General features: G+C 44.1%; 1 long non-coding RNA gene across 10 annotated transcripts in view; it reads left to right on the forward strand.

Moving 5' to 3' along the window:
• Positions 1–26,391, forward strand: part of LOC307181428 — a 914,212-nt gene that overhangs the window by 369,747 nt on the left and 518,074 nt on the right. The gene's annotated exons all lie outside the window — the stretch shown is intronic.

Consider the following 26,391-nt stretch of genomic DNA (forward strand, 5'->3'; position numbering starts at 1 on the left):
GGCCTGATGACATAGATTTCATTGCTGACTGATATTGCATTGTACGTAAGTACCACAAGTTCTTTATCCATTTTTCACTTTCTGCGATATTGAACTTGTACCGTAAACGAGGTTCTTGTAAACAGAGCCGTCCCAAACTTTGGGGTGGCTGTGTCTTTTTGATTTTAATTTCCCTAAGCTATAGGACCATAAGTGGAAGTGCCCTAGGCTCTGTTGCTTTGTTTTTTAGATGTTTCAGGAAACACCATACACTTCTCCAGAGTGGCTGTTGGCAATTTACATCCCGCCCATCAGCATAAGAAGGCTCCCAGTTCTCCATGGCCTGTCGTGCCGTTATGGATTTTACACTTTTTTCAGATGGCCCTTTTGACCAGGTGGAAGTGAGACTTCATTGTAGTGCAGATTTCCTTTGCAAGCTTGCTTGGTTGGCCAAAAAGGGCGTATACGTTTTTTCCTGAATATATTCAGGAAAAAACGCATACGCCCTTTTTGACAAAGTGCATCATTGTCGAGTTTCTGACTCTCTTCATATGCTTTCAATGCAATTCCAGTCTACCTCCTGAAATCGGTTTCCTGCAATTCTGCCTTGCTTTCAATGCCTCTTCATAGCCTTACCTCAATATATTTTTTAAAAATAGTTGGCCTTTATAACTCTGCAGGTTTTTGAATTGCAGTGGCCCTTAGCTCCATTTTTTAGCTCTTATTTTTGTGGTCTTGCCCCGTAACCACAGGATTCCTTGAAGCCCTATTTTTCTTCTGGGGCACCTTGCTGTGCCTTTGGTTAATTTTTCTTACTGATGTGATATTAGAGTGACATGTGCCCATTGAAACAGCTACAGCTAGTTTCTCACTGGTTCCCCCTATTCCCATTCATCCTCTGCACTAACTGCATACTGTGTGATACCAGAACTTAAAGGCATTGACTCCATGTGGGGATGTTGTTAGTAAAGCGGCTGGAATGTCGATCCGGAGCCCCAGGAGAGGAAAAATGAGGTGCGTTTTAGAAACCTTTCCCGATCATATGGTATACCAGTCGCTGGGTTTCCCAAGCATGGTTTAGCTGTAGGAAGATTCCCTTCAACCTGGAGTGTTGGAACCCTTGGAATGAGTAGCATGAAGTATTGCATTAAACTTTCGGCAGTTGCTCACCAAAGCTCACCAATCCTGTCATCCCCAAGTGTCCAGCCTTATGTCTTATCCAGCTGTGGGTTTATATGTGGTCAATCCAGGTTGCATCACAGCCCCTGAGCGAATTTTGTAAGAATTTTTCTCTCTTTCATTGTTTCAGCGTTTTGTTTTTAAAATTTATTTCTATAATGGGGTTTAGCTCCTTTTCACTGCTGTGTTTGTGCCGCTCTGCACACACTTGATTCCCTTATGGAGATATATCAATACATGGGTTTTAAGATTCTTATTCCTCAGATATATTTCTCTGCGGTGTATAGGGTGTGTTGAGGCCTGTTCATTGAGCAAGGTGTAGATCTTGTCTAATACCTATTTGGTTTATTGAACGGTATCTGTGCTAATTTCAAACTCTGGTTTTATGCATCACCCCACCTCTCCTTTCCCCTTAAGCTGACATAAGTGTGTTTTCTAAATGTGAGACACTGTTCTGTTCTGTAATTCATTTCTTGTGCAGCCATATTTACCCTCCCTCTATAAGTGATATCTTATGATATGTTTCTTTTTCTGTTTGACTTATTTCAAGTAGTATTATCGGACCTAAATCCACTCTTTATCCTTCTACTAGCCTTATTACATTGATTTCATGGTGAAGAGATATTCCATTGTACATAAGTACCACATCTTCTTTATCCATTGTTCTCTTTCCTGGGATATTTAAGGTGTACTGAAGTTGAGGTTCTTGTAAACAGAGTAGCCCTAAACTGTGGTGTGCTTGTGTCTTGTTGATTTTTAGACTTCCCTAGATATACTCCCATGATTGGAAGTGTCCTATGCTCTGTAGCTCTGTTTTTTAGATGATTTAGGAACCACCATACACTTCTCCAGAGTGGCTCTCGGCAGTTCACACACTGCCCATCAGCGTATAAAGGCTCCCTGTTCTCCATGGCCTGTCCTGCATTTCTGGTTTTTACAATTTTTTAGGATGGCCCTTTTGACCGGTGGGAAGTGAGACTTCTTTGTTGTGCACATTTACATTGCTTGCTTGCTTCGTTGCCCATAAAGTGCGTATGCGTTTTTTCCTGGATATAATCAGGAAAAAACGCATACGCCCTTTTGGGCCAACTGCATCATTGTCGAAATTCTGCCGCTTTTCATGTGCGTTAAAGACGAGTCCAATCTATCTCTTGAAATCTGTTTCTTGCAATTCTGTCTTGCATTCAGATCCTCTTCTTTGCCTTACCTCAACATATTTTTGGACGTTAGTTTTCATTTATAACTCTGCAGGTTTGTGAATTGCAGTGACCCTGAGCTCCATTTTTTAAGTTGCTCTTTTGTGAGCTGGCCTCAAACCCGCAGGATTGCTTCAGGCCCTATTTTGGCTCCGGCGAGGCAGGCTGAGCCTTTCTTTAATTCTTATTCTTAATGGGAAATTAGAGTGATATGTGCCCGTCCAAACCCCTACAACTCTTCTCTCATTGGTTCCCCCTCTTCCCGTTCATCCTCCTCACAATTTGCAAAATGTGTGAAACAGAAGTTTAAATGTGCTGATTCTCCAAGTGGGGAGATTCTAAGTAGCGTGGCTGGAATGGTGAACAGGAGCACCAGGAGAGGATAAATGAGGTGCATTTTAGACACATCTCCCGATCACATGGTGTACAGTCCTCTGGGTTTTCCATGCATGTTTTAGCTGTAGGAAGATCCCTTGAACCTGCAGATTTGGGACCCATTGAATGGGTACCAGGTAGTATTACTTTAAAGGGTGTGCATTTCCTCACCCAACCTCACATTTCTCTTAGCGCAAACAGTTTCCAGCCTTATGTCTCATCCTGCTGTGGGTCTAGATGTGTTCAATCCATGTTGCATATACAGAAAAGAACGCATACACCCTTTTTGGCCAACTGCAATGTTGGCAATGTTCAGCTCCTTTTCTTGTGCTTAATGGCGAGTCCTTTCTACCTCCTCAAATCCCTTTCCTGCCATTCTCCCTTGCTTACAAGTCCTTTTCTCTGACTTTCCTCAAGACATTTTTCAGTGATGGATATTTTCAACTCTGCAGTTTTGTGAATTTTACTGCCCCTGAGTTCCATTGTTCAACTTGTGTTTATGGGAACTGGCCACAAAGCAGCGGGATTTCCTCAAGCCCTATACTGTTTCCATGGGCAACCCTAGCCTTTGGTCAATTCGTCTTCCTGATTGGAAATTAGAGTGACATGTGCCTGTCTGAACACCTAGGACTTGTCTCTCATTGTTCCTCATCCTTCCGCTTCATCCTCTGGACAAATTCCAAACTGTACGCAACAGGATGTTGACAGTGCTGACATCTCCAAGTGGGGAGACTGTTAGTAAAGACGCTGGAGGGGTGAACCCGAGCACCAGGAGATGAGGAGATGAGATGCCTTTTCCAAACTCTTCCCGATCAGACGGTATACCATCCTCTGGGTGTGACAGACATGTTTTAGCAGTAGGAAGAGTCCCATTCATGTAAGGAGAACACCAGGGCTTTTTCAAAATCAGTGTCTCCCCGAAACCCAAACTGGGGAATTTTTTAAGCTACAGCTACACATATGTTCATTAAGGGCCTTGGGAAGTAGGCAGAGTCCAAACTTTAGATGATTGAAGTCTTCAGGGTCAGAAGCACTCACCACCAGCTTCCCTTAGGCTACACTTTAACTGTCATTGATAGATGATGTCAATAAAAATATCTATTCTTTTTCAGATTATTTCCCCTTATAGGTTATTGCAAAATGTTGAGTGTAGTTCCCTGTGCTATACAGTAGTTCCTTGTTGATGATCTATTTTATACATAGCAGTGTGTATGTGTTCATTCCAAACTGTTAATTTATCCCTCCTCCCACCTTTCCCCTTTGGTAATAATAAATTATAAGATTTTATACTTCTCAGAAATGGGGGAGCTGAAAGAGAGGTATCATTTTCAATGGAAAAGCATTTAAAACAAGATTGAAGGTTTAACCAAGATTATTAGCTGTACATCCTTGGAAAGAAATCACTTCGTTTCTCTAATATTGACCTGACAAATAAGACAAACCTTTTCACTGAACTTGCTTATAAAAAGTGATGGAAATATCAAATGGAAGTGTTAAAAACATCTTATTTTACCCGAGCCTTATACACTGTTCTATGTTAACTACAGTTTGGCTCACACATCTGTTCATTGAGGTTACAATAGTCTCAATTTCTGTTACTGATCCTCCAGAGTGGACCCCAACAAGTGTCCCCCTGCCCAGTGTCATTGGGGCCAACAGATCGAGACTGAGTTTGGTTCACAAGCAAAGGAAACTTTATATTTTGATCAGAGAATGGAGAGGTGAGAGCATGCACTACCCCGTGGGCTGTGGGCTGGGCTGCTGTGTAGAGATCCTGTCAGAGTCAGTGGGAGGGAGGGAGGCGGCGGAGCTCTCGAGGGCCGGGTTGGCTGTAGCTCAGGCTCTATATCGTGGAGTCTGCACTGGGCCCCAGGAGCTGAGGTGTCGACCCAGCCATTCTGCACTAGGAAATCTGGTCTGAAGTGCCGGGTGTGGAACCTCTGCATGCGGGACCCTAGGAGCACGTGAAATTAGACAAAGCACAAAGGATAAAAAAGGTTAGACTTGACTTTATTGCCCAGATTCTATTTTTATCTCCCAGGGATTTTTAATGGGCTTTGCTGGGGACAAACCCCTCCTCTGCCTTTTGTCCCGTTCCTCATTCTTGGAGTGCTGAGGGTGCAGACCCTTCTTCTGTAACTGCTGAGTGCTGAGTTGGGAGCCCTCATACCCTGGGGCGAGGGTCAGAGCTTCTCCCCAGCAGCCTCCCGGTGACGTTGATTGTCCCCAGGACCCCTGCCTCCCTGCTCGTCCACCTGAGCACCAGCATTGGAAGTGTTATAGATTCTAATGACCTTTAAGGGTCCAGGAAAGAGATGTGCAGAGACGCTGTGGGGGCCGGTTTCACCCCGCCCCACATTTGTTCGGCCACCTTAGGCTGACCGTCTCTGCCAGCCTAGATGCTCTGACCAGTAGTCTGCGCTTTCTTCAGTTAGGCCCCTGAATTAACGTACAAACAGCACCAGGTGTCAGAGTCCTGCCCGCTCAACTCCCAGACAGTCCAGGGTCAGTGGTGACCAAGGACCATGATGGCTACTGAGTCAACAGCCTTTTGAAGTAAACAGGAGTCCAGCCGGTCTTATTGGCCACCATCATCACGGTGTCTGTAGGCTTTTCTATGGTGACAGTGTGGTATACTGTTCCCCCGCCAAGATTATTAGCTCCCCTCTGGGTGCAGTAAGTCCTGCAAGCAGTAGTCTACTCTTTTGGGACACACTCTTGTTGTTTTATGAGAGAAACTCCAGGTCAAGTGATGTTCACACGAGTCGTCATGGTGCCCTGTTGCCCCCGGTTATCTCTCTGGATGTTGGAGTTGGAGGGCCTCCTCACTCGAGGTCGGTGTGCCCACAGAGCGAACCCTGCAACTTCAGGGCATGGTTGGTGGTTAGGATCACCACGTGGGGTCCTTTTCCCTTAGGAGGGAGGTGGCCTTTTGGGCTGCTGATTTCCAGGTTTTTAGATACCGCCAGTATCTTGGCCAGATGTGGCAGTGGGCCAAGCCCCTTAGTGACCGTAGTTTATCCTACCTGGATGGCATTCTTGCATTGTTCCATTTCAAGTGGTCCCAGTTTTTGCACTAATTCTCCAATGGCGATTCACCTTTCACCGGGAATGTAAAGGTCAAAGGGTTTAGCTAAATTAGGGAGTTCCAGGGCAAGGGTCTGAATTGACTGCTCTTTCCATTCTTGAAAGGCCACTTCTGGATTCTATTCAAAAGGATCATCATCTTTTCCTTTCAGTGTTTCATATAGAGGCCCAGCTAGTAGACTGTAGTTAGGGATCCAGAAGCAGCAAACCCTGGCCTCCCCAGGAACCCCTAAGCTGTCTTCTAGTTTTAGAAAGGGGTAAGGCTGAAAATGGTTTCTTCCCTTTCCTGGGATGGGCTTCTCTGACCTTCTGTGAGAATGAAGCCCAGGCAGGTCACCGCAGTCTGTGATATTTGAGCTTTTTCTTGGACAACTTCTATCCTTTATTGGCTTGGTAGTTCAGAGGCCTCCTTAGTAGGGCTGGTGATCAGAATGTCGTCTGCATATTGAAGGAGGGTTTCCTTTTCCAGAGGTAGAACTTTTAGGTCTTTAGCTAAGCTTTCCCCAAAGATGGTGTGGGAATTTTTGCACCCTTGGGGCCAGACGGCCCGGAAGTATTGTCTTAGTTGTATGTTGAGTCCTGCCACTCACAAGCCAAAATTTCTTGTGACTCTGGGACTAATGGAATACAAAAGAAGGCATCATTGAAGACTAATACAGAATACCATGTCCTGGTGGTTGGTAGAATGACCAGCAGGGTGTAGGAATTAGGAGCAACTGGAGGTATATCCTCGGTGGCTTCACTGACTGTCCTGACATCCTTTACCAGGTCCCCAGCAGCCCATGGGGCTCTCGTGGTCAGACCAATTCCAGAATATGGAGCTCACCTGGGCAGGTACCCCACCCCCACCCCAGCCCACGGGGCTCTCGTGGTCAGGCCCCTCCCAGGATACAGAGCTACCCTTGCAGGTACCGTGGCAGGGCTGGGCACACAGGAACCGTGCACATAGCCCTCATTGCAGAGCACCCCCAGCTCACCTGTCGCTCAGAGCTGACACAGAGCACCTCAGAGCAGGACTTGAACTAACAAACAGCAGCTGCGACAGGTCTGTGACCCTGGGCATCACTCCGTGAGACCTCCCTCCACCTGGTCTTCCAGAGACTTCCACTGCACCCGGGGCACCAGGCCTCTGTCTCCAACCACCACCCACCCCTCCTCTCCCTGACTCCTGGGTTCCTCTCATTAGGAGAGGGTTTTCTTGAAGTTGTCTCCCACTCATGGGCCAGATAAAATGATTAGAAAACAAGCCAAAGCTGCAGCCCCTTGTCTATCCTGACTCTCAGGAGCCCACACCTGTTCCTTGGACCTGGCCGGTTCAGCAAGTTCCATTTTCTGCAACTGTGAGCCCCTGAGGGGTGATGATTGGCTGACCTGGGCAGCCTTACCGTGCCGGCCAGCCCTCCCCAGGTGTGCCGTGGTTGAGATCAATATAAATACCACTCCAGGCAGCAAGAGCCCCTGCAGCCGTGCCTGACGCCATTTTCTCTGCCCTGTCAGCAGTCTCGGGGCTGGGCTGGTGGGAGGGAGTGAGAGGCCACGGCTTTGTGGGTGGCCCAGTGTGAGTGGGGCTCTGCTGGACTTTCTGCAGCAGTTGCCAGGCTGCCACCTGCTAAAGAAGAGGGTGTGTCACCCATACCTGCTGCTGGAATTTCTCCCTGGGCAGAGGTGAGGAAGGAAAAAAGCAGTGGGGGCAGGGACAGGACGGGTATCTCAGGCAGGGAAATGGAAATCTTCCAGAAGAGCACCCAGGGCCAGGACCATCCTGGCTGGCCTGCAGGCACCAAGTCGGCCGGCATGCTGTCACTCGTGTGGCTCTATGGCCCTTCCTCTAGGCTTTCAAGTCCTTGTATATATTCAGGTGTTTTACCTGGGACGGGTGGGAATAGTTCAGCAGCAACTGGCCTGGGGCTCAGCTCACGTTTACTCACAGATGCCTCGGCACGGTGCCCCAGCTTTGCAATGAGGACGCTTGTTGCGTGGGGGCTGCTGGCTGAATGGGAGACGATTCCCCACCACTGACCAACTTCAGAATTGTTTACAACTGGAGCAAGTGCCCTGATACGGTTTTCCTCTGTGTAACTGGTGGGTTCTGTGTTTTTTTTCTCTTTTTCGTTTTTGGTTCAAGGTAGATTTTATTCCTCTTTTTTGTATTTACAGATATAAGCATGGAAATAATTTATTCATATAAATACATGTATGTGCAGGGAATAATTGTTTTTTCTGTTTTATTTTTTAAATTTTACTTCTTTTTAATTTTGAATTTTATTTTATATTTTTATACAGCAGGTTCTTATTGGTTATCTATTTTATACATATAAATGTATACATGCCAATCCCAGTCTCTCAAATCCTCCCACCACCACCCCCCCAACAGCTTTCCCCCCTTGTTGTCCATACGTTTGTTGTCTACATCTGTTGCTCTATTTATGCCTTGCAAAATGGTTAATCTGTACAGTTTTTCTAGGTTCCACATATATGCATGAATATACAAGATTTGTTTTTCTCTTTCTGACTTACTTCACTCTGTATGACAGTCTCTAGATCCATCGACGTCTCTACAAATGACCCAATTTCATTCCTTTTCATGGCTTAGTAATATTCCATTTTATATATGTACCACAGCTTTATGCATTCGTCTGTCTGTGGGCATTTAGGTTGCTTCCATTACCTCGATATTGTAAATAGTGATGCAATGAACATTGCGGTGAATGACTCTTTTTGATTTATGGTTTTGTCTGGGTATATGTCCAGTACTGGGATTGCTGTATCATATGGTAATTCTATTGTTAGTTTCTTAAGAAATTCCATATTGTTCTCCATAATGACTGTATCAATTTATATTCCCAACAATAGTGGAAGAGGGTTCCTTTTCTCCACACCCTTTCCAGCATTTTTTGTTTGTAGATTTTCAATGATGCCTATTCTACCAGGTGTGAGGTGATACCTCATTGTTGAATCCATTTCGTTGAGCAAGGGGTAGCTCTTGTCTATTACATATTTGGCTTATGGAACGGTATCTGTGCTAATTTCAAACTCTGCTTTTATGCAGCACCCCAACTCACCTTCCCCCTTAAGCAGGCATAAGTTGGTTTTCTAAACTTGAGACCCTGTTCTGTTTTGTAATTCAGTTCATGTGTAGCCAAGTTCACATTCCGTGTATTAGTGATGCCTTATGATGTTTCTTTTTCTGTGTGACTTATTTCACTTAGAATCATCGTGCCTCAATCCACTCATTTTGCTGGTACGGGCCTGGTGACATAGATTTCATTGCTGAGTGGTATTCTGTTGTACAGAAGTACCGCAACTTCTTTATCCATTATTTGCTCTCTGGGATATTTAACTTGTGCCATAGAAGAGATTCCTGTAAAAAGAGCCGTCCCAAATTTTGGGGTTGCAGTGTCTTTTTGATATTAATTTCCCTAAGCTATAGGACCATAAGTGGAAGTGCCCTAGGTTCTGTTGCTTTGTTTTTTAGATATTTCAGGAAACACCATACACTTCACCCGAGTGTCTGTTGGCAATTTACATCCCGCCCATCAGCATAACAAGGCTCCCAGTTCTCCATGGCCTGTCCTGCCTTTCTGGATTTTACACTTTTTTCAGATGGCCCTTTTGACCGGGGGGAAGTGAGACTTCATTGTAGTGCAGATTTCCTTTACAAGTTTGCTTGGTTGGCCAAAAAGGGCGTATGCGTTTTTTCCTGAATATATTCAGGAAAAAACGCATACGCCCTTTTTGACCAAGTGCATCATTGTGGACGTTCTGCCTCTTTTCCTATGCTTTCAATGCAATTCCAGTCTACCTCCTGAAATCGGTTTCCTGCAATTCTGCCCCGCTTTCAAGTCCTCTTGGCAGCCTTACTTCAGTCTATTTTTGGACGATAGCTGTCATTTATAACTCTGCAGGTTTGTGAATTACAGTGCCCCTGAGCTCCTTTCTTCAACTCGCTTTCTTTTGAGCAGGCCGCAACACCGCAGGATGGCTTCAGGCCCTAATCTGGTTCCGGCACGGCATGCTGAGCCTTTGGTTATTTCCTCTTCCTGGTGGGAAATGAGAGTTAAATTTGCCCATCCAGACACATCCAGCTAGTCTCTCATTGGTTCTCTCTATTCCTGTTCATCTTCCATGGAAATTGCAAACTGGGCCAAACAGGAGGTTAAAGGGACTGACTCTCCAAGTGGGGAGAGTGTTAGTAAAGCGTCTGGAATGTTGCACCCGAGTACCAGGGTACAAAAACTGAGACATATTTGAACACGTCTCCCGTTCACACGGTTGATCATACTCTGGGTTCCACATGCATGTTTTATCTGAAGGAAGAATACCTTAAACCTGGAGAGTTGAGACCCGTGGAATGGGTACCATGCAATATGACTTCAAAGGGTCTTCATTTGCTCACCGAACCTCTCCAATCCTATCACTGCTGCGTTTATGCCCCTGTACACACGCTTGATTCTCTTTCGGAGACATAGCAATCCATAGGTTTTAAGATACTTACTTGTAAGGTACATTCTTAGGCGTTTAATATGCGGTGTTGAGTCCATTTCGTTGAGCAAGGAGTAGCTCTTGTCTATTCCATATTTGGCTTAAGGAAATTTATCTGTGCTCATTTCAATCTCTGGTTTTATGCAGCACCCCAAATCACCTTTCCCCTTAAGCAAGCATAAGTTGGTTTTCTAAATTTGAGACCCTGTTCTGTTTTGGAATTCAGTTCCTGTGTAGCCAAGTTTACATTCTGTGTATTAGTGATTTCTTATGATGTTTCTTTTTCTGTGTGACTTATTTCAGTTAGAATCATCGTACCTGAATCCACTCATTGTGCTGCTACGGGCCTGATGACATAGAGTTCATTGCTGAATGATACTGCATTGTACGTAAATACCACAAGTTCTTTATCCATTTTTCACTTTCTGTGATATTGAACTTTTACGGTAAACGAGGTTCTTGTAAACAGAGGCGTCCCAAACTTTGGGGTCGCTGTGTCTTTTTGATTTTAATTTCCCTAAGCTATAGGACCATAAGTGGAAGTGCCCTAGGCTCTGTTGCTTTGTTTTTTAGATGTTTCAGGAAACACCATACACTTCTCCCCAGCGTCTGTTGGCAATTTACATCCCGCCCATCAGCATAAGAAGGCTCCCTGTTCTCCATGGCCTGTCCTGCCTTTCTGGATTTTACACTTTTTTCAGATGGCCCTTTTGACCGGGGGGAAGTGAGACTTCATTGTAGTGCAGATTTCCTTTGCAAGCTTGCTTGGTTGGCCAAAAAGTGCGTATGCGTTTTTTCCTGAATATATTCAGGAAAAAACGCATACACCCTTTTTGGCCAAGTGCATCATTGTGGACGTTCTGCCTCTTTTCCTATGCTTTCAATGCAATTCCAGTCTACCTCCTGAAATCGGTTTCCTGCAATTCTGCCCCGCTTTCAAGTCCTCTTGGCAGCCTTACTTCAGTCTATTTTTGGACGATAGCTGTCATTTATAACTCTGCAGGTTTGTGAATTACAGTGCCCCTGAGCTCCTTTCTTCAACTCGCTTTCTTGTGAGCTGGCTGCAACACCGCAGGATGGCTTCAGGCCCTAATCTGGTTCCGGCACGGCACGCTGAGCCTTTGGTTAATTCCTCTTCCTGGTGGGAAATGAGAGTTAAGTTTGCCCGTCCAGACACCTCCAGCTAGCCTCTCATTGGTTCTCGCTATTCCTGTTCATCTTCCGCAGAAATTGCAAACTGGGCCAAACAGGAGGTTAAAGGGACTGACTCTCCAAGTCGGGAGAGTGTTAAGCGTCTGGAATGTTGCACCCGAGTACCAGGGTACGAAAACTGAGACATATTTGAACACGTCTCCCGATCACATGGTTGATCATACTCTAGGTTCCACATGCATGTTTTAGCTGAAGGAAGAATACCTTAAACCTGGGTAGTTGAAACCCGTGGAATGGGTACCATGCAATATGACTTCAAAGGGTCTTCATTTGCTCACGAACCTCTCCAATCCTATCACTGCTGCGTTTATGCCCCTGTACACATGCTTGATTCTCTTTCGGAGACATAGCAATCCATAGGTTTTAAGATACTTACTAGTCAGGTACATTCTTAGGCGTTTAATTTGCGGTGTTGAGTCCATTTCGTTGAGCAAGGAGTAGCTCTTGTCTATTCCATATTTGGCTTAAGGAACTTTATCTGTGCTCATTTCAATCTCTGGTTTTATGCAGCACCCCAACTCACCTTTCCCCTTAAGCAAGCATAAGTTGCTTTTCTAAATTTGAGACCCTGTTCTGCTTTGGAATGCAGTTCCTGTGTAGCCAAGTTTACATTCCGTGTATTAGTGATATCTTATGATGTTTCTTTTTCTGTGTGACTTATTTCAGTTAGAATCATCGTACCTGAATCCACTCATTATGCTGCTACGGGCCTGATGACATAGATTTCATTGCTGAGTGATACTGCATTGTACGTAAGTACCACAAGTTCTTTATCCATTTTTCACTTTCTGTGATACTGCACTTGTACGGTAAACGAGGTTCTTGTAAACGGAGGCGTCCCAAACTTTGGGGTGGCTGTGTCTTTTTGATTTTAATTTCCCTAAGCTATAGGACCATAAGTGGAAGTGCCCTAGGCTCTGTTGCTTTGTTTTTTAGATGTTTCAGGAAACACCATACACTTCTCCTGAGTGTCTGTTGGCAATTTACCTCCCGCCCATCAGCATAACAAGGCTCCCAGTTCTCCATGGCCTGTCCTGCCTTTCTGGATTTTACACTTATTTCGGATCGCCCTTTTGACCGGGGAGAAGTGAGACTTCATTGTAGTGCAGATTTCCTTTGCAAGTTTGCTTGGTTGGCCAAAAAGGGCGTATGCGTTTTTTCCTGAATATATTCAGGAAAAAACGCATAGGCCCTTGTTGGCCAAGTGCATCATTGTGGACGTTCTGCCTCTTTTCCTATGCTTTCAATGCAATTCCAGTCTACCTCCTGAAATCGGTTTCCTGCAATTCTGCCCCGCTTTCAAGTCCTCTTGGCAGCCTTACTTCAGTCTATTTTTGGACGATAGCTGTCATTTATAACTCTGCAGGTTTGTGAATTACAGTGCCCCTGAGCTCCTTTCTTCAACTCGCTTTCTTGTGACCTGGCCGCAAAACCGCAGGATGTCTTCAAGCCCTAATCTCGTTCTGGCATGACACGCTGAGCCTTTGGTTAATTCCTCTTCCTGGTGGGAAATGAGAGTTAAATTTGCCCATCCAGACACCTCCAGCTAGTCTCTCATTGGTTCTCGCTATTCCTGTTCATCTTCCACAGAAATTGCAAACTGGGCCAAACAGGAGGTTAAAGGGACTGACTCTCCAAGTGGGGAGAGTGTTAGTAAAGCGTCTGGAATGTTGCACCCGAGTACCAGGGTACGAAAACTGAGACATATTTGAACACGTCTCCCGATCACATGGTTGATCATACTCTAGGTTCCACATGCATGTTTCAGCTGAAGGAAGAATACCTTAAACCTGGGTAGTTGAAACCCGTGGAATGGGTACCATGCAATATGACTTCAAAGGGTCTTCATTTGCTCACCGAACCTCTCCAATCCTATCACTGCTGCGTTTATGCCCCTGTACACATGCTTGATTCTCTTTCGGAGACATAGCAATCCCTAGGTTTTAAGATACTTACTAGTCAGGTACAATCTTAGGCGTTTAATATGCGGTGTTGTGTCCATTTCGTTGAGCAAGGAGTAGCTCTTGTCTATTCCATATTTGGCTTAAGGAACTTTATCTGTGCTCATTTCAATCTCTGGTTTTATGCAGCACCCCAACTCACCTTTCCCCTTAAGCAAGCATAAGTTGGTTTTCTAAATTTGAGACCTTGTTCTGTTCTGTAATTCAGTTCCTGTGTAGCCAAGTTTATATTCCGTGTATTACTGATATCTTATGATGTTTCTTTTTCTGTGTGACTTATTTCAGTTAGAATCATCATACCTGAATCCACTCATTGTGCTGCTAAGGGCCTGATGACACAGATTTCATTGCTGAGTGATATTGCTTTGTAAGTAAATACCACAACTTCTTTCTCCATTTTTCACTTTCTGCGATGTTGAACTTGTACTATAAACGAGGTTCTTGTAAACAGAGCCGTTCCAAACTTTGGGGTGGCTGTGTCTTTTTGATTTTAATTTCCCTAAGCTATAGGACCATAAGTGGAAGTGCCCTAGGTTCTGTTGCTTTGTTTTTTAGATGTTTCAGGAAACACCATACACTTCTCCCGAGTGGTTGTTGGCAATTTACATCCCACCCATCAGCATAACAAGGCTCCCAGTTCTCCATGGCCTGTCTTGACTTTCTGGATTTTAAACTTTTTTCAGATGGCCCTTTTGACCGCGGGGAAGTGAGACTTCATTGTAGTGCAGATTTCCTTTGCAAGCTTGCTTGGTTGGCCAAAAAGGGCGTATGCGTTTTTTCCTGAATATATTCAGGAAAAAACGCATACGCCCTTTTTGGCCAAGTGCATCATTGTGGACGTTCTGCCTCTTTTCCTATGCTTTCAATGCAATTCCAGTCTACCTCCTGAAATCGGTTTCCTGCAATTCTGCCCCGCTTTCAAGTCCTCTTGGCAGCCTTACTTCAGTCTATTTTTGGACGATAGCTGTCATTTATAACTCTGCAGGTTTGTGAATTACAGTGCCCCTGAGGTCCTTTCTTCAACTCGCTTTCTTGTGAGCTGGCCGAAACACCGCAGGCTGGCTTCAGGCCCTAATCTGGTTCCGGCACGGCATGCTGAGCCTTTGGTTAATTCCTCTTCCTGGTGGGAAATGAGAGTAAAATTTGCCCGTCCAGACACCTCCAGCTAGTCTCTCATTGGTTCTCGCTATTCCTGTTCATCTTCCGCAGAAATTGCAAACTGGGCCAAACAGGAGGTTAAAGGGACTGACTCTCCAAGTCGGGAGAGTGTTAGTAAAGCGTCTGGAATGTTGCACCCGAGTACCAGGGGAGGTAAACTGAGACATATTTGAACACGTCTCCCGTTCACATGGTTGATCATACTTGGGTTCCACATGCATGTTTTAGCTGAAGGAAGAATACCTTAATCCTGGAGAGTTGAGACCCGTGTAAAGGGTACCATGCAATATGACTTCAAAGGGTCTTCATTTGCTCACCGAACCTCTCCAATCCTATCACTGCTGTGTTTATGCCCCTGTACACATGCTTGATTCTCTTTCGGAGACATAGCAATCCCTAGGTTTTAAGATACTTACTAGTCAGGTACAATCTTAGGAGTTTAATATGCGGTGTTGAGTCCATTTCGTTGAGCAAGGAGTAGCTCTTGTCTATTCCATATTTGGCTTAAGGAACTTTATCTGTGCTCATTTCAATCTCTGGTTTTATGCAGCACCCCAACTCACCTTTCCCCTTAAGCAAGCATAAGTTGGTTTTCTAAATTTGAGACCCTGTTCTGTTCTGTAATTCAGTTCCTGTGTAGCCAAGTTTACATTCCGTGTATTACTGATATCTTATGATGTTTCTTTTTCTGTGTGACTTATTTCAGTTAGAATCATCATACCTGAATCCACTCATTGTGCTGCTAAGGGCCTGATGACACAGATTTCATTGCTGAGTGATATTGCTTTGTAAGTAAATACCACAACTTCTTTATCCATTTTTCACTTTCTGCGATGTTGAACTTGTACTGTAAACGAGGTTCTTGTAAACAGAGCCGTTCCAAACTTTGGGGTGGCTGTGTCTTTTTGATTTTAATTTCCCTAAGCTATAGGACCATAAGTGGAAGTGCCCTAGGTTCTGTTGCTTTGTTTTTTAGATGTTTCAGGAAACACCATACACTTCTCCCGAGTGGTTGTTGGCAGTTTACATCCCGCCCATCAGCATAACAAGGCTCCCAGTTCTCCATGGCCTGTCTTGCCTTTCTGGATTTTACAGTTTTTTCAGATGGCCCTTTTGACCGGGAGGAAGTGAGACTTCATTGTAGTGTAGATTTCCTTTGCAAGCTTGCTTGGTTGGCCAAAAAGGGCGTATGCGTTTTTTCCTGAATATATTCAGGAAAAAACGCATACGCCCTTTTTGGCCAAGTGCATCATTGTGGACGTTCTGCCTCTTTTCCTATGCTTTCAATGCAATTCCAGTCTACCTCCTGAAATCGGTTTCCTGCAATTCTGCCCCGCTTTCAAGTCCTCTTGGCAGCCTTACTTCAGTCTATTTTTGGACGATAGCTGTCATTTATAACTCTGCAGGTTTGTGAATTACAGTGCCCCTGAGCTCCTTTCTTCAACTCGCTTTCTTGTGAGCTGGCCGAAACACCGCAGGATGGCTTCAGGCCCTAATCTGGTTCCGGCACGGCACGCTGAGCCTTTGGTTAATTCCTCTTCCTGGTGGGAAATGAGAGTTAAATTTGCCCGTCCAGACACCTCCAGCTAGTCTCTCATTGGTTCTCGCTATTCCTGTTCATCTTCCGCAGAAATTGCAAACTGGGCCAAACAGGAGGTTAAAGGGACTGACTCTCCAAGTCGGGAGAGTGTTAGTAAAGCGTCTGGAATGTTGCACCCGAGTACCAGGGGAGGTAAACTGAGACATATTTGAACACGTCTCCCAATCACATGGTTGATCATACTTGGGTTCCACATGCATGTTTTAGCTGAAGGAAGAATACCTTAAACCTGGAGAGTTGAGACCCGTGTAAAGGGTACCATGAAATATGACTTCAAAGGGTCTTCATTTGCTCACCGAACCTCTCCAATCCTATCACTGCTGCGTTTATGCCCCTGTACACATGCTTGATTCTCTTTTGGAGACATAGCAATCCATAGGTTTTACGATACTTACTAGTCAGGTACATTCTTAGGCGTTTAATATGCGGTGTTGAGTCCATTTCGTTGAGAAAGGAGTAGCTCTTGTCTATTCCATATTTGACTTAAGGAACTTTATCTGTGCTCATTTCAATCTCTGGTTTTATGCAGCACCCCAACTCACCTTTACCCTTAAGCAAGCATAAGTTGGTTTTCTAAATTTGAGACCCTGTTCTGTTCTGTAATTCAGTTCCTGTGTAGCCAAGTTTGCATTCCGTGTATTACTGATATCTTATGATGTTTCTTTTTCTGTGTGACTTATTTCAGTTAGAATCATCATACCTGAATCCACCCATTGTGATGCTAAGGGCCTGATGACATAGATTTCATTGCTGAGTGATATTGATTTGTAAGTAAATACCACAACTTCTTTATCCATTTTTCACTTTCTGCGATGTTGAACTTGTACTGTAAACGAGGTTCTTGTAAACAGAGGCATCCCAAACTTTGGGGTGGCTGTGTCTTTTTGATTTTAATTTCCCTAAGCTATAGGACCATAAGTGGAAGTGCCCTAGGCTGTGTTGCTTTGTTTTTTAGATGTTTCAGGAAACACCATACACTTCTCCCGAGTGTCTGTTGGCAATTTACATCCCGCCCATCAGCATAACAAGGCTCCCAGTTCTCCATGGCCTGTCCTGCCTTTCTGGATTTTACACTTTTTTCAGATGGCCCTTTTGACCGGGGGGAAGTGAGACTTCATTGTAGTGCAGATTTCCTTTGCAAGCTTGCTTGGTTGGCCAAAAAGGGCGTATGCGTTTTTTCCTGAATATATTCAGGAAAAAACGCATACGCCCTTTTTGGCCAAGTGCATCATTGTGGACGTTCTGCCTCTTTTCCTATGCTTTCAATGCAATTCCAGTCTACCTCCTGAAATCGGTTTCCTGCAATTCTGCCCCGCTTTCAAGTCCTCTTGGCAGCCTTACTTCAGTCTATTTTTGGACGATAGCTGTCATTTATAACTCTGCAGGTTTGTGAATTACAGTGCCCCTGAGCTCCTTTCTTTAACTCGCTTTCTTGTGAGCTGGCCGCAACACCGCAGGATGGCTTCAGGCCCTAATCTGGTTCCGGCACGGCACGCTGAGCCTTTGGTTAATTCCTCTTCCTGGTGGGAAATGAGAGTTAAATTTGCCCGTCCAGACACCTCCAGCTAGTCTCTCATTGGTTCTCGCTATTCCTGTTCATCTTCCGCAGAAATTGCAAACTGGGCCAAACAGGAGGTTAAAGGCGCTGACTCTCCAAGTGGGGAGAGTGTTAGTAAAGCGTCTGGAATGTTGCACCCGAGTACCAGGGGAGGAAAACTGAGACATATTTGAACACGTCTCCCGTTCACATGGTTGATCATACTCTGGGTTCCACATGCATGTTTTAGCTGAAGGAAGAATACCTTAAACCTGGGTAGTTGAAACTCGTTTAATGGGTACCATGCAATATGACTTCAAAGGGTCTTCATTTGCTCACCGAACCTCTCCAATCCTATCACTGCTGCGTTTATGCCCCTGTACACATGCTTGATTCTCTTTCGGATTCATAGCAATCCACAGGTTTTAAAATACTTACTAGTCAGGTACATTCTTAGGCGTTTAATATGCGGTGTTGAGTCCATTTCGTTGAGCAAGGAGTAGCTCTTGTCTATTCCATATTTGGCTTAAGGAACTTTATCTGTGCTCATTTCAATCTCTGGTTTTATGCAGCACCCCAACTCACCTTTCCCCTTAAGCAAGCATAAGTTGGTTTTCTAAATTTGAGACCCTGTTCTGTTCTGTAATTCAGTTCCTGTGTAGCCAAGTTTACATTCCGTGTATTACTGATATCTTATGAGGTTCCTTTTTCTGTGTGACTTATTTCAGTTAGAATCATCATACCTGAATCCACTCATTGTGCTGCTAAGGGCCTGATGACACAGATTTCATTGCTGAGTGATATTGCTTTGTAAGTAAATACCACAACTTCTTTATCCATTTTTCACTTTCTGCGATGTTGAACTTGTACTGTAAACGAGGTTCTTGTAAACAGAGCCGTTCCAAACTTTGGGGTGGCTGTGTCTTTTTGATTTTAATTTCCCTAAGCTATAGGACCATAAGTGGAAGTGCCCTAGGTTCTGTTGCTTTGTTTTTTAGATGTTTCAGGAAACACCATACAATTCTCCCGAGTGGTTGTTGGCAATTTACATCCCGCCCATCAGCATAACAAGGCTCCCAGTTCTCCATGGCCTGTCCTGCCTTTCTGGATTTTACACTTTTCTCAGATGGCCCTTTTGACCGGGGGGAAGTGAGACTTCATTGTAGTGCAGATTTCCTTTGCAAGCTTGCTTGGTTGGTCAAAAAGGGCGTATGCGTTTTTTCCTGAATATATTCAGGAAAAAACGCATACGCCCTTTTTGGCCAAGTGCATCATTGTGGACGTTCTGCCTATTTTCCTATGCTTTCAATGCAATTCCAGTCTACCTCCTGAAATTGGTTTCCTGCAATTCTGCCCCGCTTTCAAGTCCTCTTGGCAGCCTTACTTCAGTCTATTTTTGGACGATAGCTGTCATTTATAACTCTGCAGGTTTGTGAATTACAGTGCCCCTGAGCTCCTTTCTTCAACTCGCTTTCTTGTGACCTGGCCGCAACACCGCAGGATGACTTCAGGCCCTAATCTGGTTCTGGCACGGCACGCTGAGCCTTTGGTTAATTCCTCTTCCTGGTGGGAAATGAGAGTTAAATTTGCCCGTCCTGACACCTCCAGCTAGCCTCTCATTGGTTCTCGCTATTCCTGTTCATCTTCCGCAGAAATTGCAAACTGTGCCAAACAGGAGGTTAATGGCGCTGACTCTCCAAGTGGGGAGAGTGTTAGTAAGGCGTCTGGAAAGTTGCACCCGAGTACCAGGGGACGAAAACTGAGACATATTTGAACACGTCTCCCGATCACATGGTTGATCATACTCTGGGTTCCACATGCATGTTTTAGCTGAAGGAAGAATACCTAAAACCTGGGTAGTTGAAACCCGTGGAATGGGTACCATGCAATATGACTTCAAAGGGTCTTCATTTGCTCACGAACCTCTCCAATCCTATCACTGCTGCGTTTATGCCCCTGTACACACGCTTGATTCTCTTTTGGAGACATAGCAATCCATAGCTTTTAAGATACTTACTAGTCAGGTACATATTTAGGCGTTTAATATGCGGTTTTGAGTCCATTTCGTTGAGCAAGGAGTAGCTCTTGTCTATTCCATATTTGGCTTAAGGAACTTTATCTGTGCTCATTTCAATCTCTGGTTTTATGCAGCACCCCAACTCACCTTTCCCCTTAAGCAAGCATAAGTTGGTTTTTTAAATTTGAGATCCTGTTCTGTTTTGGAATTCAGTTCCTCTGTAGCCAAGTTTACATTCCGTGTATTAGTGATATCTTATGATGTTTCTTTTTCTGTGTGACTTATTCCAGTTAGAATCATCGTACCTGAATCCACTCATTATGCTGCTACGGTCCTGATGACATAGATTTCATTGCTGAGTGATACTGCATTGTACGTAAGTACCACAAGTTCTTTATCCATTTTTCACTTTCTGTGATATTGAACTTGTATGGTAAATGAGGTTCTTGTAAACAGAGGCGTCCCAAACTTTGGGGTGGCTGTGTCTTTTTGATTTTAATTTCCCTAAGCTATAGGACCATAAGTGGAAGTGCCCTAGGCTCTGTTGCTTTGTTTTTTAGATGTTTCAGGAAACACCATACACTTCTCCCAAGTGTCTGTTGGCAATTTACATCCCGCCCATCAGCATAACAAGGCTCCCAGTTCTCCATGGCCTGTCCTGCCTTTCTGGATTTTACACTTTTTTCAGATGGCCCTTTTGACCGGGGGGAATTGAGACTTCATTGTAGTGCAGATTTCCTTTGCAAGATTGCTTGGTTGGCCAAAAAGCACGTATGTGTGTTTTCTAAATATATTCAGGAAAAAACGCATACGCCCTTTTTGGCCAAGTGCATTATTGTGGACGTTCTGCCTCTTTTCCTATGCTTTCAATGCAATTCCAGTCTACCTCCTGAAATCGGTTTCCTGCAATTCTGCCCCGCTTTCAAGTCCTCTTGGCAGCCTTACTTCAGTCTATTTTTGGACGATAGCTGTCATTTATAACTCTGCAGGTTTGTGAATTACAGTGCCCCTGAGCTCCTTTCTTCAACTCGCTTTCTTGTGACCTGGCCGCAACACCGCAGCATGGCTTCAGGCCCTAATCTGGTTCCGGCACGGCACGCTGAGCCTTTGGTTAATTCCTCTTCCTGGTGGGAAATGAGAGTTAAATTTGCCCGTCCAGACACCTCCAGCTAGTCTCTCATTGGTTCTCGCTATTCCTGTTCATCTTCCGCAGAAATTGCAAACTGGGCCAAACAGGAGGTTAACGGCGCTGACTCTCCAAGTGGGGAGAGTGTTAGTAAAGCGTCTGGAATGTTGCACCCGAGTACCAGGGTACGAAAACTGAGACATATTTGAACACGTCTCCCGATCACATGGTTGATCATACTCTAGGTTCCACATGCATGTTTTAGCTGAAGGAAGAATACCTTAAACCTGGGTAGTTGAAACTCGTTTAATGGGTACCATGCAATATGACTTCAAAGGGTCTTCATTTGCTCACCGAACCTCTCCAATCCTATCACTGCTGCTTTTATACCCCTGTACACATGCTTGATTCTCTTTCAGAGACATAGCAATCCACAGGTTTTAAGATACTTACTAGTCAGGTACATTCTTAGGCGTTTAATATGCGGTGTTGAGTCCATTTCGTTGAGCAAGGAGTAGCTCTTGTCTATTCCATATTTGGCTTAAGGAACTTTATCTGTGCTCATTTCAATCTCTGGTTTTATACAGCACCCCAACTCACCTTTCCCCTTAAGCAAGCATAAGTTGGTTTTCCTGAATATATTCAGGAAAAAACGCATACGCCCTTTTTGGCCAAGTGCATCATTGTGGACGTTCTGCCTCTTTTCCTATGCTTTCAATGCAATGCAGTTCTGCCTCTTTTCCTATGCTTTCAATGCAATTCAAGTCCTCTTGGCAGCCTTACTTCAGTCTATTTTTGGACGATAGCTGTCATTTATAACTCTGCAGGTTTGTGAATTACAGTGCCCCTGAGCTCCTTTCTTCAACTCGCTTTCTTGTGAGCTGGCCGCAACACCGCAGGATGTCTTCAGGCCCTAATGTGGTTCCGGCATGGCACGCTGAGCCTTTGGTTAATTCCTCTTCCTGGTGGGAAATGAGAGTTAAATTTGCCCGTTCAGACACCTCCAGGTAGTCTCTCATTGGTTCTCGCTATTCCTGTTCATCTTCCGCAGAAATTGCAAACTGGGGCAAACAGGAGGTTAAAGGCACTGACTCTCCAAGTAGGGAGATTTTAGTAAAGCATCTGGAATGTTGCACCCGAGTACCAGGGGAGGAAAACTGAGACATATTTGAACACGTCTCCCGTTCACACGGTTGATCATACTCTGGGTTCCACATGCATGTTTTAGCTGAAGGAAGAATACCTTAAACCTGGAGAGTTGAGACCCGTGTAATGGGTACCATGCAATATGACTTCAAAGGGTCTTCATTTGCTCACCGAACCTCTCCAATCCTATCACTGCTGCGTTTATGCCCCTGTACACACGCTTGATTCTCTTTTGGAGACCTAGCGATCCATAGGTTTTAAGATACTTACTAGTCAGGTACATTCTTAGGCGTTTAATATGGGGTGTTGAGTCCATTTCGTTGAGCAAGGAGTAGCTCTTGTCTATTCCATATTTGGCTTAAGGAACTTTATCTGTGCTCATTTCAATCTCTGGTTTTATGCAGCACCCCAACTCACCTTCCCCGTTAAGCAAGCATAAGTTGGTTTTCTAAACTTGAGACACTGTTCTGTTTTGTAATTCAGTTCATGTGTAGCCAAGTTCACATTCTGTGTATTAGTGATACCTTATGATGTTTCTTTTCTGTGTGACTTATTTCAGTTCGAATCATCATACCTGAATCCACTCATTATGCTGGTACGGGCCTGATGACATAGATTTCATTGCTTAGTGATATTGCATTGTACGTAAGTACCACAACTTCTTTATCCATTTTTCACTTTCTGCGATATTGAACTTGTACGGTAAACGAGGTTCTTGTAAACAGAGGCATCCCAAACTTTGGGGTGGCTGTGTCTTTTTGATTTTAATTTCCCTAAGCTATAGGACCATCAGTGGAAGTGCCCTAGGCTCTGTTGCTTTGTTTTTTAGATGTTTCAGGAAACACCATACACTTCTCCAGAGTGGCTGTTGGCAATTTACATCCCGCCCATCAGCATAACAAGGCTCCCAGTTCTCCATGGCCTGTCGTGCCTTTATGGATTTTACACTTTTTTCAGATGGCCCTTTTGACCAGGTGGAAGTGAGACTTCATTGTAGTGCAGATTTCCTTGGCAAGCTTGCTTGGTTGGCCAAAAAGTGCGTATGCGTTTTTTCCTGAATATATTCAGGAAAAAACACATACGCCCTTTTTGGCCAAGTGCATCATTGTCGAGTTTCTGACTCTCTTCATATGTTTTCAATGCAATTCCAGTCTACCTCCTGAAATCGGTTTCCTGCAATTCTGCCTTGCTTTCAATACCTCTTCATAGCCTTACCTCAATATATTTTTTAAAAATAGTTGGCCTTTATAACTCTGCAGGTTTTTGAATTGCAGTGGCCCTTAGCTCCATTTTTTAGTTCTTATTTTTGTGGTCTTGCCCCGTAACCACAGGATTCCTTGAAGCCCTATTTTTCTTCTGGGGCACCTTGCTGTGCCTTTGGTTAATTCTTCTTACTGATGTGATATTAGAGTGACATGTGCCCATTGAAACCGCTACAGCTAGTTTCTCACTGGTTCCCCCTATTCCCATTCATCCTCTGCACTAACTGCAGACTGTGCGATACCAGAACTTAAAGGCATTGACTCCATGTGGGGATGTTGTTAGTAAAGCGGCTGGAATGTCGATCCGGAGCCCCAGGAGAGGAAAAATGAGGTGCGTTTTAGAAACCTTTCCTGATCATATGGTATACCAGTCGCTGGGTTTCCCAAGCATGGTTTAGCTGTAGGAAGATTCCTTTCAACCTGGAGTGTTGGGACCCTTGGACTGAGTAGCATGAAGTATTGCATTAAACTTTCGGCAGTTGCTCACCAAAGCTCACCAATCCTGTCAGCCCCAAGTGTCCAGCCTTATGTCTTATCCAGCTGTGGGTTTATATGTGGTCAATCCAGGTTGCATCACAGCCCCTGAGCGAATTTTGTAAGAATTTTTCTCTCTTTCATTGTTTCAGCGTTTTGTTTTTAAAATTTATTTCTATAATGGGGTTTAGCTCATTTTCACTGCTGTGTTTGTGCCGCTCTGCACACACTTGATTCCCTTATGGAGATATATCAATACATGGGTTTTAAGATTCTTATTCCTCAGATATATTTCTCTGCGGTGTATAGGGTGTGTTGAGGCCAGTTCATTGAGCAAGGTGTAGATCTTGTCTAATACCTATTTGGTTTATTGAACGGTATCTGTGCTAATTTCAAACTCTGGTTTTATGCATCACCCCACCTCTCCTTTCCCCTTAAGCTGACATAAGTGTGTTTTCTAAATGTGAGACACTGTTCTGTTCTGTAATTCATTTCTTGTGCAGCCATATTTACCCTCCCTCTATAAGTGATATCTTATGATATGTTTCTTTTTCTGTTTGACTTATTTCAAGTAGTATTATCGGACCTAAATCCACTCTTTATCCTTCTACTAGCCTTATTACATTGATTTCATGGTGAAGAGATATTCCATTGTACATATGTACCACATCTTCTTTATCCATTGTTCTCTTTCCTGGGATATTTAAGGTGTACTGAAGTTGAGGTTCTTGTAAACAGAGTAGCCCTAAACTGTGGTGTGCTTGTGTCTTGTTGATTTTTAGACTTCCCTAGATATACTCCCATGATTGGAAGAGTCCTATGCTCTGTAGCTCTGTTTTTTAGATGATTTAGGAACCACCATACACTTCTCCAGAGTGGCTCTCGGCAGTTCACACACTGCCCATCAGCGTATAAAGGCTCCCTGTTCTCCATGGCCTGTCCTGCATTTCTGGTTTTTACAATTTTTTAGGATGGCCCTTTTGACCGGTGGGAAGTGAGACTTCTTTGTTGTGCACATTTGCATTGCTTGCTTGCTTCGTTGCCCATAAAGTGCGTATGCGTTTTTTCCTGGATATAATCAGGAAAAAACGCATACGCCCTTTTGGGCCAACTGCATCATTGTCGAAATTCTGCCGCTTTTCATGTGCGTTAAAGACGAGTCCAATCTATCTCTTGAAATCTGTTTCTTGCAATTCTGTCTTGCATTCAGATCCTCTTCTTTGCCTTACCTCAACATATTTTTGGACGTTAGTTTTCATTTATAACTCTGCAGGTTTGTGAATTGCAGTGACCCTGAGCTCCATTTTTTAAGTTGCTCTTTTGTGAGCTGGCCTCAAACCCGCAGGATTGCTTCAGGCCCTATTTTGGCTCCGGCGAGGCAGGCTGAGCCTTTCTTTAATTCTTATTCTTAATGGGAAATTAGAGTGATATGTGCCCGTCCAAACCCCTACAACTCTTCTCTCATTGGTTCCCCCTCTTCCCGTTCATCCTCCTCACAATTTGCAAAATGTGTGAAACAGAAGTTTAAATGTGCTGATTCTCCAAGTGGGGAGATTCTAAGTAGCGTGGCTGGAATGGTGAACAGGAGCACCAGGAGAGGATAAATGAGGTGCATTTTAGACACATCTCCCGATCACATGGTGTACAGTCCTCTGGGTTTTCCATGCATGTTTTAGCTGTAGGAAGATCCCTTGAACCTGCAGATTTGGGACCCATTGAATGGGTACCAGGTAGTATTACTTTAAAGGGTGTGCATTTCCTCACCCAACCTCACATTTCTCTTAGCGCAAACAGTTTCCAGCCTTATGTCTCATCCTGCTGTGGGTCTAGATGTGTTCAATCCATGTTGCATCACCGTCCCTGAGGAAAAGTTGTAAGAGGTTTTCTCTGTCTCTCTGTCGTTTATTTTTTTCAATTTATTACTATATTGGTTACAGCTGATTTTCAAAGCTCTGTTTCTTGCTGCTGTACATCCACTTGATTCACGTACAGAGAGACATCAATAAATTCTTTTTCAGATTCTTACCAGTCGTATATATTCTTTTCCGGTGACTTGAGTGTGCTGAGTGCAGTTCTTTTAGCTACCGTGTAGGCCTTGTTGATTATCAGTTTGGTATTTGGAATGGTATCTTTGCTAATTTCAACCTCCTGGATGATGCCTCACCCCTCCCCACCTTTCCCGTTTAGCAGCCTTATGCGTGTTTTCTACATATTTGACTATGTTTTTGTTTTGTAATTGATTTCATGTGTAGCCATTTTGGATTCCACCTTTAAGTGATATCTTATGATATGTGTCTTTTTCTTTTTGAATTCTGTCACTTAGAATGATCATACGTAACTCCTCCGGAGTTGTTACAACTGGCCATATTTCATTGATTTCCAGGCTGAATAATATTCCACTCTACCTAAGTACCACATCTCTATCCATTTTTTCCCTCCAGAGACATTTAAGTTATATCCTAGTCGAGGATCTTTTAAACAGAGAGGGGGTAAACATTGGGGTGCCTGTGTCCTCTCGATTTTTGTTTTTCCCAAGATATACGCCCATGAGTGCAAGTGCCCTATGCTCTGTAGCTCATTTTTTAGATGCTTTAGTAAAC

The sequence above is a fragment of the Stenella coeruleoalba genome, assembly GCF_951394435.1.
Source record: "Stenella coeruleoalba genome assembly, contig: scaffold_102, whole genome shotgun sequence".
Taxonomy (NCBI): domain Eukaryota; kingdom Metazoa; phylum Chordata; class Mammalia; order Artiodactyla; family Delphinidae; genus Stenella; species Stenella coeruleoalba.